The sequence below is a fragment of the Rhynchophorus ferrugineus genome, unplaced genomic scaffold (genome assembly GCF_030347505.1).
Source record: "Rhynchophorus ferrugineus isolate W39M unplaced genomic scaffold, kcgeb_rfMv2 rfM2, whole genome shotgun sequence".
Taxonomy (NCBI): Eukaryota; Metazoa; Arthropoda; class Insecta; order Coleoptera; family Curculionidae; genus Rhynchophorus; species Rhynchophorus ferrugineus.
The window spans coordinates 69,438,925-69,453,776 of NW_027472581.1; the positions used below are offsets into that span (position 1 = coordinate 69,438,925).

At 33.7% G+C, this 14,852-nt stretch overlaps 1 pseudogene; it reads left to right on the forward strand.

The window, feature by feature from the left end:
- Window positions 1-2,068: 2,068 nt before the first annotated feature.
- On the forward strand, window positions 2,069-2,167 carry LOC143192107 (uncharacterized; annotated as a pseudogene).
- Window positions 2,168-14,852: the final 12,685 nt, after the last annotated feature.

The window sequence follows — 14,852 nt, forward strand, 5'->3', positions numbered from 1 at the left end:
TGTTATAGTTTAAGTCAAGTTGTTTTCGTTTAGCTAGTATGTGCTTCTTCCAGGTAAAACTTCGGTCTAGATGCATACCAAGTTATTTATCCTTAGCTAATTATTAATATTGGTAGGCATGTTCTTTTACGTGGAGTGAATGTTAAATGGTAGATTTTGTTTAATTTGCTTTAATGCGCAATGTGTTCAGCAACAGTTATAATTTATCAGGGTGTGTTAAGATGTTTTTTGATGTTGTTATTGGATTAGTTAGATGGCTGCGTCGTCTGCATATATTTCCACAGTAGTGATTGTTGTGGTTGGCAGATCGGCTATATATAGGAGATACAGTATCGGGACTAATACACTGCTTTGAAAAACTCTTGAATATATTGGATCTAATCCAGTGAGTTCATCGTTTTGTTTTATAGTGAAACATCTATCTCTGAGATAAGATTTTAGTAACTGAAAATGGAATGATGGATGAGTTTTTTTAATTTAACTTGTGCTGAATACCATATTTTATCAAACGCCTAATATATGCTGAGGAATAAAGCCGAAAGCACTTTTGGCCTTTAAATTTTAGTCTTTGCTCTTTTTCTATATCCCCGTGCTTATTACGAAACCCGAATTGAAGTTATAGAATAATCTTTCTCTTTTCCATTAAATTAATTAAGCCTTTTTATGTAGAATATCTCAAAAACTTTCGATTATTGGTAGTAAACTTATAGATAGAAACTTATTGTAGAAGGTGACATCTTCTGGTGTTTTTCCTGCTTTGAAAATCATTATAATGTTTGCTACTTTCAAAATTCTAGGAAAATAATTCATTCATTAGTATTGCGTTAAATAAAAATGTTAACAATTTTACACCTTTCCCGATAGTTACTGTAATATTCTTCTGGTTATAAAATTGTATCAGGTAGACAGCTATTTTAAATTTTTTCTCTCTCATTATTATTTGTTTAACTTTTCTGGCTGTATTTTTTTGCATGCGGAAGGTCCATTTCAAATGTAATTTAAGAAGTTCGTAATTTTATTTTCTTCTTCTTTGGATAGCCCAAACGGTTTCTCGTAATGAATTGTATAAGTTATTTTAGAAAATGCTAAATTTCTCTTTAATGCTTCTAGTACATTAATTCTAATTTTTTTCCATATTTAGGGTATTCTGCTGGGACCTTTTGAGCTGTCTCATTGCTTTCTAGAATGATTAATCTGTAGCCTCAGTTGGTGTCACATTTTTCAAGTATTCTTAAATTGTTTGATTTTATGTACTAAAATCAACATATGTGTAATACAACCCATGAAATAATTATATGTTTAAGATTGTACTAAGCACAAATAATATAAGACGTAATAAAAAAAATTATTTAAAAATTTATAAAATTTATTTTTGTTTACCATCGTCAATAAATTCTCATTATAAAGCCCTGTCGATTGCAGGCCAATGGGACAGTAAGGATATCACTCGACAAGCCATTATATTCGACCGGCTCTCCAAAAGTAAACATTTATTACCGATCTACCGTTTTAGGGGGCTCGAGAGTGGCGTTTTTCTGAAGGTTTATGTTCGCTCATGCGGGGGGTCGCTTCTTTCATTCGCAAATACCAGATGTAGGCCAAGTGGTGTGCTCTGTAAACGAGGGTGCAGTTTAGACTTGAAGGCTAATAGTGTATTGTGTGCATATAGAAACAATATATTATAATATAATCAAACAGAGAGCTTCTCATATTAAACAAATAATATACTGAAGTGTAACAAATGTGGGTAATTTTGGTTCATAGTTTTAACGATATGATGTTTTATTATTACCACGATCGCCCTGTGGTCGAAATTTGACGACAATATATTAAAGTACTCATAATTCTCTCATAATAGAGTAAAGGGGCTAATTCAAAATTGATACATTACTAAAACCGGTGTTTGTGGTGTTTTCAATATAAGTTCAGAATTGCATTTGATACATAACATTAATTAAAATTAAAGTATCTCTACACTAAATCATATTAAAATATATGCAAACTATCTCAAGAACTAACACCCACAAATATTTTTTAAATTTCATTTAGTTAAATCTAATTTCGATTAGTACTCACTTCGGCGGCACATATACTAAAATTGGAACGATACAGAGAAGAGCCCCTGCGCAAGGATGACACGCAAAATCGTGAAGCGTTCCACATTTTTCCCCAGCTAACCTGCGATTCCATCACTAGCAAAACTAAGCAGAGTCTTCTCTGTCGCCCTCGCATTGGACACAGTAGGCTCACTCATGAGCACTTGTTGGATCAGGATTCTCCTATTTGCACCTTCTACCAGTCCCTCAGAGCATCCGCCACATCCTCTTGGACTGCCGCCTACTTGAGCATCTGCGTTTGAGCCTTGGAATGCCGAGATTCCTTGGTCTTCTGTTGCAGCCTAAGTACATGGACACTATTATTAATTTTCTGACTATATCTCGCCTAATTGACCGGCTATGATCTCTGGAACTGTTTATTTTCTTTTTTATTTTATTGGTTTAGATTTGTTAATTATAATTTTATCATATCTTATCCTAAAATTGTCAATTTAAACTCGTCTTAATTTGTACGCCCTAAATACCCCCTGAGGTTGACGGGCTTGTGATTAAATAAATAAATAATATAATTTCGATTAACTTTCAACAATTAACAATGTATTAATAAATGCAAATTACTACGCCGTTGAACATTATAATGAAGTATCATACAATTATTTTCAGAAATGTATTTATCAATTAAATGTAGAAATAGGGATAATTTCCTAAAAATAGGAAATGTAGGAATGAAATGTATCAACTTCAGCATCAAATATACATTATCTTTTTTTTTACTTTTAAATTATAAACATAAGTATGGAATGATAAATGAAGTTGTTATTGCCTCATGTCCCACATGGCAACTAACAACTCACAAACAAATTAGAAGTAATTAAAATTCTAAGAAATTATATTATACGCAATATCTATATTAAATCTAGATGCATAAATTAACTTATTTATTACTTGCAATACTCAGTTAGTGCTTTGTTAAGAAATTGATTTACTAATGAAACCTGAAATTAATCAGAATGTTAATGACACTAAAATTCACAGAAATATCTTAAAAGCCTTTAAAATTATCTCTAGTACAATGATATGCAATGTCTCCAGAACCATATTAATTAATTACAGTCAAATTTCTTGTAAGCAAATAAAACAGACGATTCTTTTAATTCGCGAATTATTTTAATTTATGTTGGGATAAAATTTTCACATATGTCGGGCTTTTCTTTCACAGCTGTATATACCTTCCGATAAAGCGAGCACATTCATTTTTTTTCTAAATTTTCTAATTTTTTGACCATACTATTATTAATATTTTTTATCTAAACTTGCCATAACTGTTTAGTAATTCGAACAATACTGAAATAACTGAAAGTAATACAAAATCTTAAAAAACACTTAAAGCTGCTTAAAATTAAATAACTACGTTAATGTTTTAGCCACTAACTTTCCGTTTTAGTGTCGTTTAAAATATAAAATACAAATACTCGCTTAATTTTACCTAACACTATCATTTATTTTATTTTATAAGTTTAAAAAGGAATTTGGACCTAGCAAGATCCATCCTAGGAGTTTATTGTCGGTGAGCTAAATTCTTAGTCCGCAATGCTACCGGCAGAGATTGTTTAATTATTTTGGGTCACTAATCCGACGACTATTGCAGGTTGCTTGATTTGGGAGTTTTTCGTTTTTTGGAATATATTTATTTGTAGCGCATATTATACAAAATTATTAGGCCTAAAATTTCTTCCTATAGTTCAAACAGTTCCTGTAGCTTTAACCGTGCCAAATTTCAAGTCTCTAGGTGCTCACGTTTTCCTTAAAAATAGAGGTAAATTTTCGCTACGCAGCATTTGCAGCAATTGCAGACCAAACACTGCTGGAGCTGGTATGGCCTGGGCAATAAACGAGATGGAACTTGGACTATTAGTTCCAAATGAAGCAACCCACTGTTCCCCCGACATCACCAATCGACCAACAATTATTGGCTTCTTCATTTGTCAAATTGTGAATCAAACTTCCGAGTTATTCAGCAAGTACTCCAAGACCTCCATTCCGACCACAAGCCAATCCTCCTTATGATCAGTGACTTTCTTCTGCTTTCCGTCACTTCCAAACCCAAGAAAACCACCGACTAGAAACTGTTTCAACTCGAGCTTCAGCGAACGGGACCTATCCCAAACATAAATTCTCCAGACTATCTAGAAGAAGCAGTCTCAAAGCTCACTCTAGATATTCCAACAGCCTCAGGCAGAGCTACTAAAACATGCGACTCTGAATCTTTTCAAATTAACCTCCCTAGAGAAATAAAAGAACTAATCCGGTACCAGAACTGATTAAAGGATAAACGCGTGGCACAGGGCGCAATCAGAGAAGTGAGGGAAAGGGTACAGTCTAGGCTACCCCACTGCTTCTTATGATTTCTGGCTCGCTGCCAAAGCGTAAAAAGGAAAATTTCGAACGCAATTCCCCCTCTAAAGGCTCATTCCTCCATGGACTTTGCCCTAACAAATCGGGAAAAGCAGAGCTTCTCGCTAATTCGATCGAGAATCTCTTGGCCTACCTAAACAGACATATCCATCATAGACACTATCTCCTCCCGGAAGAAGAAAAACTTCTTATCAGCACATCTTTTAAAGAGTGTAGTCTCTCCCAGGCACTTTCAGCTCTTAATAAAGCATCTGACTTCTAAAAAAGCTCCAGGCCCTGATGGTATCACCGTAAACCATCTGAAAAACCTCCCCAGAGAGTAATTTTCAGAGTTTGCCAACATTATCAATTACATTCTGATGATAAAGCTTTTCTCAAAGAATTGTAAATATGCGCTTATCGCTATCATTCCAAAAAAGAAAGCCAAGTCAAGTGATTAGATCACTTTCCAAACTTGCCGAAAAAGTGATATTACACGCTATAAACAGTTTCACAGACGCACACCACAAAATACCGAATGAACAATTCGGTTTTTGTGCCAAACACTCAAACCTTCATCAAGCTGCCTGCGTCGCAGCAACCATCATCTTTTTAACCAGCATCTTTTTAGATGTTTTCAAAGCTTTCGATCAAGTATGACAAAACGGTCTATTCTTCAAAGAGAACCAGATTGGTCTACCCAATGACCTAATCTAACTGATTGATTCATACTTGGACGGTGGACTCTTTCAAGTGAGAATCGGTGAAGCAATATTCTCTCGAAAATAGATCTTTTGCAGGAGTCTCGCAAGGTGCTCCACTAGCTCCTATCCTGTTCAACTTTTAAATGGCTGATTTCTCACTTCACAAACATTCTCACACAGCATTTTATAAAGACAACACAGCTTTCTTTACCTTGACTTCAAATCCAACTGAACCAGGTGAAATTCTGGTGGCTATAGAGAAACTCGAACAAAACTCAATCTATTTTGTTTCCCCGCAAGAAAGAGTTGCGCGCTTATCGCCTCCAAATTGATAAAGTCTCTATATCCTGGCTCCAATGATTATCATACCTCGGTTTCCAGTTCGACCGCAAGCTCTATTGGTCAATCTAAATCCAGTACGCTATCTGCAAAAGCAGTGGCGTGTACAGCCTACTCTTCCCACTCTTCTGCAGAAAAATTAAACTCCCAATCTCCCAGAAAGCGACTCTATGTCCAATGCTAGTCCGTCCAGTGTGCCTCTTCGAAGCACAGGTGTCGTAGATGTCCGTCTCTGAGAGACAAGATAAACTAGTTATAATCTTCCATTCTAAAAAAGTCCGCGAGCTGCTCAATACGTCATAGTTTATGAGAATCGTCAACACTCACCTCGAATCAAGCGTCCCGTTCGTGAAGAGTTTCACGAACATGTCCACTGTAAGGTTCTTCCTAGGCGCCTAAAAATACGATAGATATTTGAGGAAATCCCTGCTCATCCACAAAACCACGGTAAATAACCAACTACGACAATCGAAGTCGTTATCCGGGGTCTCTGTCATAGAAAAAGCACTTCTCTATCCTGAACCCGAAGCTAAAACAGCAAAAGACCATTTGGTTCTAGCTGGTCATTCTGAAGAAGAAAAAATTTCGCTACGCTAAGTAATATAGAGATGATACAACTTGATATTGTTGAATTTGATTTTAACATATAAAAATTACTGAACTCAGAAGGAAAAAAAAAAGAAAATGGTCATCAAAACTGACAATACTCTTGTAAATCTAGATTTTTTTATTAGCTAGGAGAAAATTAAGACTATATTGTCAGTGCCGCACCACAATGGCACCAAAGCATGAAATTCAATTATTTGTGTGACTTTTTTAGTAGTTTAGTAAGTTTACATAAAACTAATTAAAAGTGTACTATTTTAAATTTTGAGAACAGGAAAAGTAAAAAATATAGTTTTCCTAAAAAGTATTTCTTTATTTATCGATTTTAGTTACGTTAATGTCTTAGATTTTTCAGGTACCTACAGCAAAAACCAACAGAAAGGGGTTCGAACCGCGGGACAAAGTTTGGATATTATTTCAGATATCGCATCTTATCCATCCTGGTTACTGGCCGGGTTGGGATAATTTTCTTTCTCAGAGTTTGCACTCTTGCCCGAGGACATTTCAAAATGTTAAACAATCACAAACATAAGGTTACGACCATACTCCAGCAGGATTCGAACCCGTGACTATCGCAACTGTAGGAGGACCCTCCTGTTACCACTGCGCCAATTAAGCCGGCTAGGAAAGTGAAGATCAGCCAATTTAGACCCAGAGTTCAAATTTAAAGTCAATTGTTTGCTTTCGGAGCTACATTACTCTTTTATGTAATAAAATTTTAGTCTTAATGACATTTTTTAATGAAAGTTTTGAGCTTTATCTTCTCATTATGATCTTTGTAAAATTTTGTGGTATATTGAATAAGATCGAAACGATGAAGATATAGATGGAACAGAACGTTTACATGAATTACGATTTCTGCGAAATTGAGTCGCTTATTTCTACTGTTTCAATGACCAAAACATAAAGCGGATTTTACATCGGATTATTACCGTTAATGTGAATGAAAAATGATTTACTATACCTAGCACAGAAAGCCCGGAAAATCATCAATATCAGTAAAAATTCTATATATATTTTCAATCACATCAGAAGGTCACACCAGTTTTGTTAGGGACATCAATTAATACTTTTGAACCGTAAAACGTAAAAATAGTCATAACACTCAGAGATGCACAACATGATTTGGAACAAAATTTGCAAGAAAAACAAAATTTCTTTGTGACAGTGCTCATCCAAAGGTCTCAAGACTGGTACAAAAATATTGGAATTTTCTGTTTCCATATACTGCATGCGGAACGCTGTTTCTATATGCAGTATAGTTAAGATAACAGGTCAATTGAAAAGTTCCAGGCCTATCACAGTAAAACACATTTTTTTCGGCAAATTTTTTTTTATTCAACATAATTCCCTTCAAAGGTGATACATTGATCATAGCGACCCTCCAACTTTTCGATACCATTTTTGTAGTACGATTTGTCCTTTGCTTCAAAATAGGCCTCAGTTTCGGCGATCACCTCTTCATTCGACAAAAATTTCTTCCCAGCGAGCATTCTTTATGAGATCTGAGAACAGGAAATAGTCGCTGGGACCCAGCCCTGGAGAAAACGGTGGATGGATGGATGTTTGCCATCGTTTCCACTGAATTGTGACACGGTGCATTGTCTTGATGAAGCAACACTTTCTTTTTCTTCAAATGCGGCAGTTTTTTGGCGATTTCAGCCTTCAAACGGTCCAATAACGCTGTGTAATATTCGCTGTTGATGGTCCTTTCTTTTTCAAGGTAGTCAATGAAAATTATTCCATGCGCATCCCAAAATACAGACGCCATAACCTTGCCAGCCGACTGTTGTCTTTTCCCACGCTTTGGAGCGGATTCATCGTATGTAGTCCATTCGGATGACTATCGATTGGACTTTTGACTGAAATGGATGCTATGTTTCATCCATTGTCACATATCGACACAAAAACTCGGGTTTATTACGCTTGATCATATTCAAACACTGCTCCGAATTATCAACTCGTCGTTGTTTTTGGTCAAAAGTGAGCTCGGGCGGCACCCACTTTGCACGGAGCTCTTTCATACACAAATAATCGTGAATGGTATGATGTACACATTCAGCTGATATCTTTAGAATATCTGCTATTTCATTCAATTTCAATTTACGGTCATTCAAAATCATTTTGTGGATTTTTTAAATGTTTTCGCCGCTAAGAACCTTTTTTGGGCGTCCACTGCGTTCACCGCCTTGGGTGCTCATTTCATCACGTCTTAACTTAGCATACCAATACTTGATTGTTGATTTTCCTGGGGCAGTGTACGGAAACTCGCCAAGTTTTCCAAGTTACGCATCAAGCCAAGTTTTCGCTTCAACTGTATTTTTTCCTTTCAAAAAGAAATATTTTATCAACACGCAAAATTCATTTTTAACCATTTTTTTCACAACAACAAAAGTTGCTTCACTCAAAATGTTATAATTCACAAACTAATGATCCGACAGCTGTCAAATTTATACACGCATCTTTTGAGGCTTAGGGCTAATTAAAAAATATGGATTGAATTATTATATTATATTATTTTTTATATTATTGGTTCAATAAAACACGAAAAAATTCCATCAATAAAGTACAGATTAACTTCGATCCGACAACATCGCTTAATATTACAGACTCGAGGAACAAGCCGACGAACGAACTTCCCGATTTATTAATTGAAAGGTATTGTGATCCGTTTAATCTTTGGCTTTAATTAAGACAGTTCGAAATCAATCATCCGAGGGGAAATGAATTCGAATTAAGCGATTTCCCATTGTAAGATTCCAGGACAAGTTTGAGTGCACGCTCTTTACCTCAATATAAGCCAGAAGGGTAGACGCGATGCTGGGCACAATACGGATCCGAGAGGAGAGGAATACGAATACCTGATGCAGACAGATTTTTTTCGGAATGGTTCCTTTTTGTTCTCAAGAATTTAATCTGTGGATAAATAAGCCAGATTAATCCGGTACAAAATAATTTTAATTAAATAAAACTCATAGAGGATATTTTACATATATATATATATATATTATTAAAACATACTATTGTTATAATATATATATATATATATATATATATATATATATATATATATATATTGTTTCGCTTGAAATTATATTACTGAAAGTAAAACGTCACTTTTTTTTCTAAATAACAACCATGTACTACAATGATACTAGCGATACAGTATTATTTTGTTATAATACTAGGTGACCCGTCGAACTTTATACCGCCTTACAGTAGGGATGTTGGCCATCGAAAAAATATCGATATATCGGAGAAAATGTATTTTTTATAACAAGTATAAAAAATACGGATATTTTACAGGAATATTTCCACCAAATAAATAAATTAACTCAATTTTAAAATCAAGTACCAATTTTAAAGGTTTATTAGAAAAATATTTAATTTATTTTGAAATAATGTCGAACAGTATCGATTAAAAAAATTTCGATATATCGGGCAAAAAAATATCGGTCATAAATATCGATATTTTTTTCAGAAAATAAGGATATATTGATATTTTTTCTGCATCCTTATCTTACGGTAACTAACTTAATTTTGGATTTTATTAACGTAATAAAATTAATACAAAAAATGTATTAAGTTTGGTTTTGTATTCAATTATATTATTATTCAATATTAACAATCAATCTTACTAGAATATAAAGAAAATCAATAAAAGTACAAAAATTAAGTATTTCACTTGCGTATTAGCAATACTTTGGCTTTATAGATCAATAAAATGTCATATTAGGTGAGTAACAAGTAAAGCGGATGAAACACGTACAAATGATCATGAAAGAAATATGCATTTTCTAGATTCAGGCTACAGATAGTCAGGAATTTGCCCTGTAATTTATTATTCGTCATGGCGAATGTAAGACGAATCGGAAATGTAATTCTTTAAACACAAATTGTTGGAGAATCATCAGAATCCTCGGAATGAAATCACCAAACGCTTCCCATTACATTATTTTTTTTAGTTTATATTTCGATGCATGATGATTATAGTCAACTTTCAGTTGTAAATTGTGCGGTGGTAAGCCAGATACAATCAAGGAATTTAAAAATGCAGTTGGATAGTTGGTGGCTTCATCTTCACAAGCTTGTTAGATGGTCAATATATTTCAAAGAATATAGAGTACCATTTGATTTTCAGTGTAAGTTATTCCCATTTATGTTCTTAGTCGCCAAAATTACTCGCTCATTCAGTTATTTGTTATATTTGTGGTTAGTGATTATGTTCGGGAATACTTTGTTGACGAGCTCGTCTTTTGATGACATTAAATTACAATAATTTGAAAGAAATGATATCAATCCACTGGATTGATCGACAGGAACAAGGCCATTGCCGGTGGTCTGCAGATGTTTGTAGATGTTGCGATAGTCAGCTCATGTTTGTTGCCAGCTATTGTGCTAAAATTATTACATTTTCTCTTTCTAGATTTCTAGATTAGGGCAGAAATGTATAGTCAGCACAAAAGCCATAAAATATTTTGAGTATTTTCTGTATTTCAATGTTTTTCTATATTTGAATTTGATATTCTCCCACGGATCCCATTTGTTTCTGTTGAATTTTTACTCTATAATTTAGTATGTCACTAGTTAAAGTGTGTAGCGGCTGTCAATTGAGGAAAATGGCGAAGTTCCTATGGATTATCCTTTTATGGATTTCGATAAAGGAACGCCTATTTAGTAAACACCTCACTCAACACTTTTTAAAGAACGCATTACTTACATTGAAGCGTTACTTCACAATAAAATTTCGTGTTGCTATGGCATAGATTCTCAAAACCGACAGAAATTTATAATGATAATGTTATTCGTAAGAAACTTCTAAGCACTTGCTTGAATAATTTAGAAGAGGTGATTTAAATTTGTAGCAGATTATAATTGATTCGTTTACGATGAAGCATGGTAGAATAACTTTTCATGTACAACAAAATACATACAAGCAGAAAGCAAACAAGTGATTTTGCTTAATGAGTTATATATGAATCACTTAAGCAATTATTAAGATGTCGGTAAAATATCTGGTGAATTTGAAAGGTGAATAATTGATCTAGTGATCTAGTGATCTCTAGTGATTATTTGTGTGGCGGTTGGTTTATTGTCTTGGTAAGTCCAGAGGTAACTCCCACATAACTTGCTCAAACTTGTGACTCCTAGGCGAGTAGTAGTCAGCGAGTCTTATCAAACAAGGAGATGCATATTTTGACTTGAGGAAAACACAAACAACAAGCGTATTACAAGCCATTAAACAAGCTTTTACCTGCTGTACATTTGGAACTTGCCTATATTCCATGAAAATTTTGTTGCCACATTTGCAGATGATACCGGATACCTAGCCATCATCAACCGAAATATTACAAAGAGCTGTAGCCGAAATATAATGTTAGTCAGAAAAATGGTGCATAAATAAGTCTGTATTAATGTAACCAAAATAAAGGACTCAGGCATAAGACAGTATATATAAATCAGCAAGTTGTTCCTTATGGAAATACGGTGAAATATCTTGATAGAGTCATTGATCTTAAATTCGAGTGCCATATGTTAAAAAATATGTGAAGAACTCAAGCTAAAGTATAAAAAATATACTGGTTCCGGAGTAGATATTCAACACTGTCACTACATAATAAGATTTTGCTTTATCAACAAGTTTTGAAACCAGTGTGAACTTATGGTGTTCAATTTTGGGTTCTACCAGCCAAAGAAATAGAAATATCATACAAATAATCCAAAGAAGTTACTGCGAGGTATTGTTTATACTCCATTGAATATTCGGAATGATAATCTGCATAAAGACCTGAAGGATGAAATTGTTACCAATGTTATCAAGGACTATGCTCAAAGACATGAACAGAGTCTCCATCAACATATCAATTGTACAGCTACTAGATAATGATAGGTTAGTCAGAATGTTAAAGAGAGTAAAACCATTTGATCTAGTTCGGTGAAGTTACAAGTAAAAATTAGAGTATATTAAAAAACGGTGACATAGATGTTAAGCTTAAAGTATCTGTCGTAGAATAACTAATTTGTAATTATAAAAACGTAGCAAATTGTAAAACAAATAGCTTATTAGTGCTAATTTGCTAGACTGCTATAATAAATAATACAAAAATTAATTAATTACCAGATTATTTTACCCAAAGTTTAAAAATATTTGAAATATATATAAAAAAAACCTGTATTATCTGAAAAGCCAAGTTCAAATGAAAAAGTGCTATTTTAATCTGAAATCTATTCTACATTCAACGTGGATTTTTTATCGGGATGGCAATACCCTTAAAAAAATACGTTCCTACGTTACGATTCTAAAAATGTATCCTTACGACGTGAATATTGCAAATTAGATCCACTCCGTCTGCGAATATTTTAAAAAGAACTATTTCCTTTTTCCGTCTCTCCCTTGGAGCCGCTGGAGGGTACATCATCAAAGCGTTATTATAAGCGAAATCGCAAAGATGCGAAATCACAACCTTATAAAATTTTACAGCTTTATCCGGAATGGCGGGGCGGGGACATAATGCCGCCAAATTGAAAAATATAAAGCGTCTTTATCAGTATTTGTATTTTATCAGGTCGTTCCCTGTTCGTGAACGAATATAAAGCAGGATACTCTCGATGTCTGACTCTGGCGGCGTTTCATAAACTAACTGGCAGAATGCACTGCTCTCAAGCTACTCTAAATTTCCTTCAAGCGAACACTATTATCCATTTAAAGTGAGGAAGGAAAAGCTTTTGAAATTATGGAAATATGTAACAATTTAAGAGTACTTGTTATTTTAATGTCAAGTGAAAATGTTGAAAAAAATTTCTTTAATTTTTTAAATTTAATTTCTTATATCAACTATTTTTATTGTATTATATTATTACTATACAATTGTTAATAACATATTAGGTGCTTGCGTTTATTTATCCAGAAGTATATGTCTGTCAATATTGAAAGTATCAATATAAATAACTGTTAAGAAACCTGTTACGATTTGCTGCAGAAGGCCGTGAAATATATTAGAATCTTAGGGTGATTTTGCTTCATTATATCTCGACTGTCAGTACTTGTTTCAACAATTTCAAATTCGTTACTTTGATGTCAATGACGAAAAGAACATGAATGTTCAAAACACTTCTAATATAATGAACAGCAAGACTTATTTGACGAAAACTCAATCCAAATTCTTGAAGAAATTTCAGATAATACAGCAACTGATGAGTGTGATCCAAAATTAAATAAAGTATATACCATAAAAATTGACTGAATACGCAGTTTCAACTATATTCAACATCGCGGTTTCATTGCTTGCCGGACAAAAATGTAGAGTTTTTGCAATATTTTTTTCTTTTCTTCTCTATTTTGCGCTATACCACTATGTCTAGAAACAAAATAAATGACTGTGTTGTCCAACTTTTGACTATTTGTTTCTTGTATTTTTTGCCAAGAGAGCTTTCATTTGTTGGCGCAACTCCCATCCCTCTACGTGGACCTATTTCTAGGATATAACATCTCTTGAGCATCGTCTGTTGTTGTCCTCCCACTCCCATCCTTTGTCATTAATATCAAAATCACCACTTTTGAATCATTAAACCAAGACCAGCCAGTATATGACATATCATCAACATAAGTTCCTAGATGTGTATGATAGGCTGTGACAGGTAATTTCTTTAAATAAAACAACTATCAATAGTAATAAATAACGAAAATGTAATTTTCATTTTTTAAGATACACAATGGCTATGTATACTGAATAATACAATAATAATAAATGGAGAACCGTTATTTTATGTTGATAAAACTATCTAATCTAACACTTAGGTTAGTTTGTTTAATAGTTAATATTGATATGTCGCATTTTAACCAACAGATATCCCTGATCAACATACATACAAATACATAGTATGATAAGTGTTACTCTCTTGAAAGTTTACCAATAATTACCAATAGTTTTATGATGTACATATGAAGTGAAAATCTCGTCAAATTTTATCGAAATTCGAGAGTAAAACACATGAAACAATAAAACCCTTGAAGCAATAAAAACATATCTATCTGTTACGGTCATACCTAGTGATATTTCCGTCACAGTCCTTAATACCTAGAAATCTGTTTCTGAAAAGAATGACATATCGTTTAAGCTGTGTAGAAATAAAATGATGTCACAAAAAGTCAAAGTTTGTAATCAGTAAAATCTAACAAGAAACAATGCTTAATATTAATTATAATAACGCATATTGGAAAAATCCTATAAAATCGTCTATACTGATTCATGAACTGTGCTAAAATGTGGTTGCATGAACACGGAAGGCACCCAACGGTCTGTTAATGTATTTATGTTAGAAAATATGATAAACATTAACAAAAACATTAGTTTACATTAAAATTGAGTCTTAACATAATGATCCACTCGATTTTATTCCTTAGCTAGGGCCTTATCAGTCGCACGATATAACATTTTCCTTCTAAAGAAACGATCAAAGGGTACGTGGTCTTTGTCCCGTCTGAACAGCTTATAGTTGTAGTGAGTATCGCATGTACCTTTGTCCGCTAGTTTTCCTTGGATAATCTTCTAAATAGCACTCTTTTTACCCAAGTTTCCATGGTATCCCTCTCTGGAATGGTATTCTAAGTTTTAGTGATTCTAACTTTCAAAAGCCTAGGATTGAGAAACTGAGCTACTACAATCCTCCTGTGGTATCTGTAACATCATGCAATTCTTTCTAAATTTCAGTAGACTATTATATATATTCCTGTGGACTATAGTATGCTAGT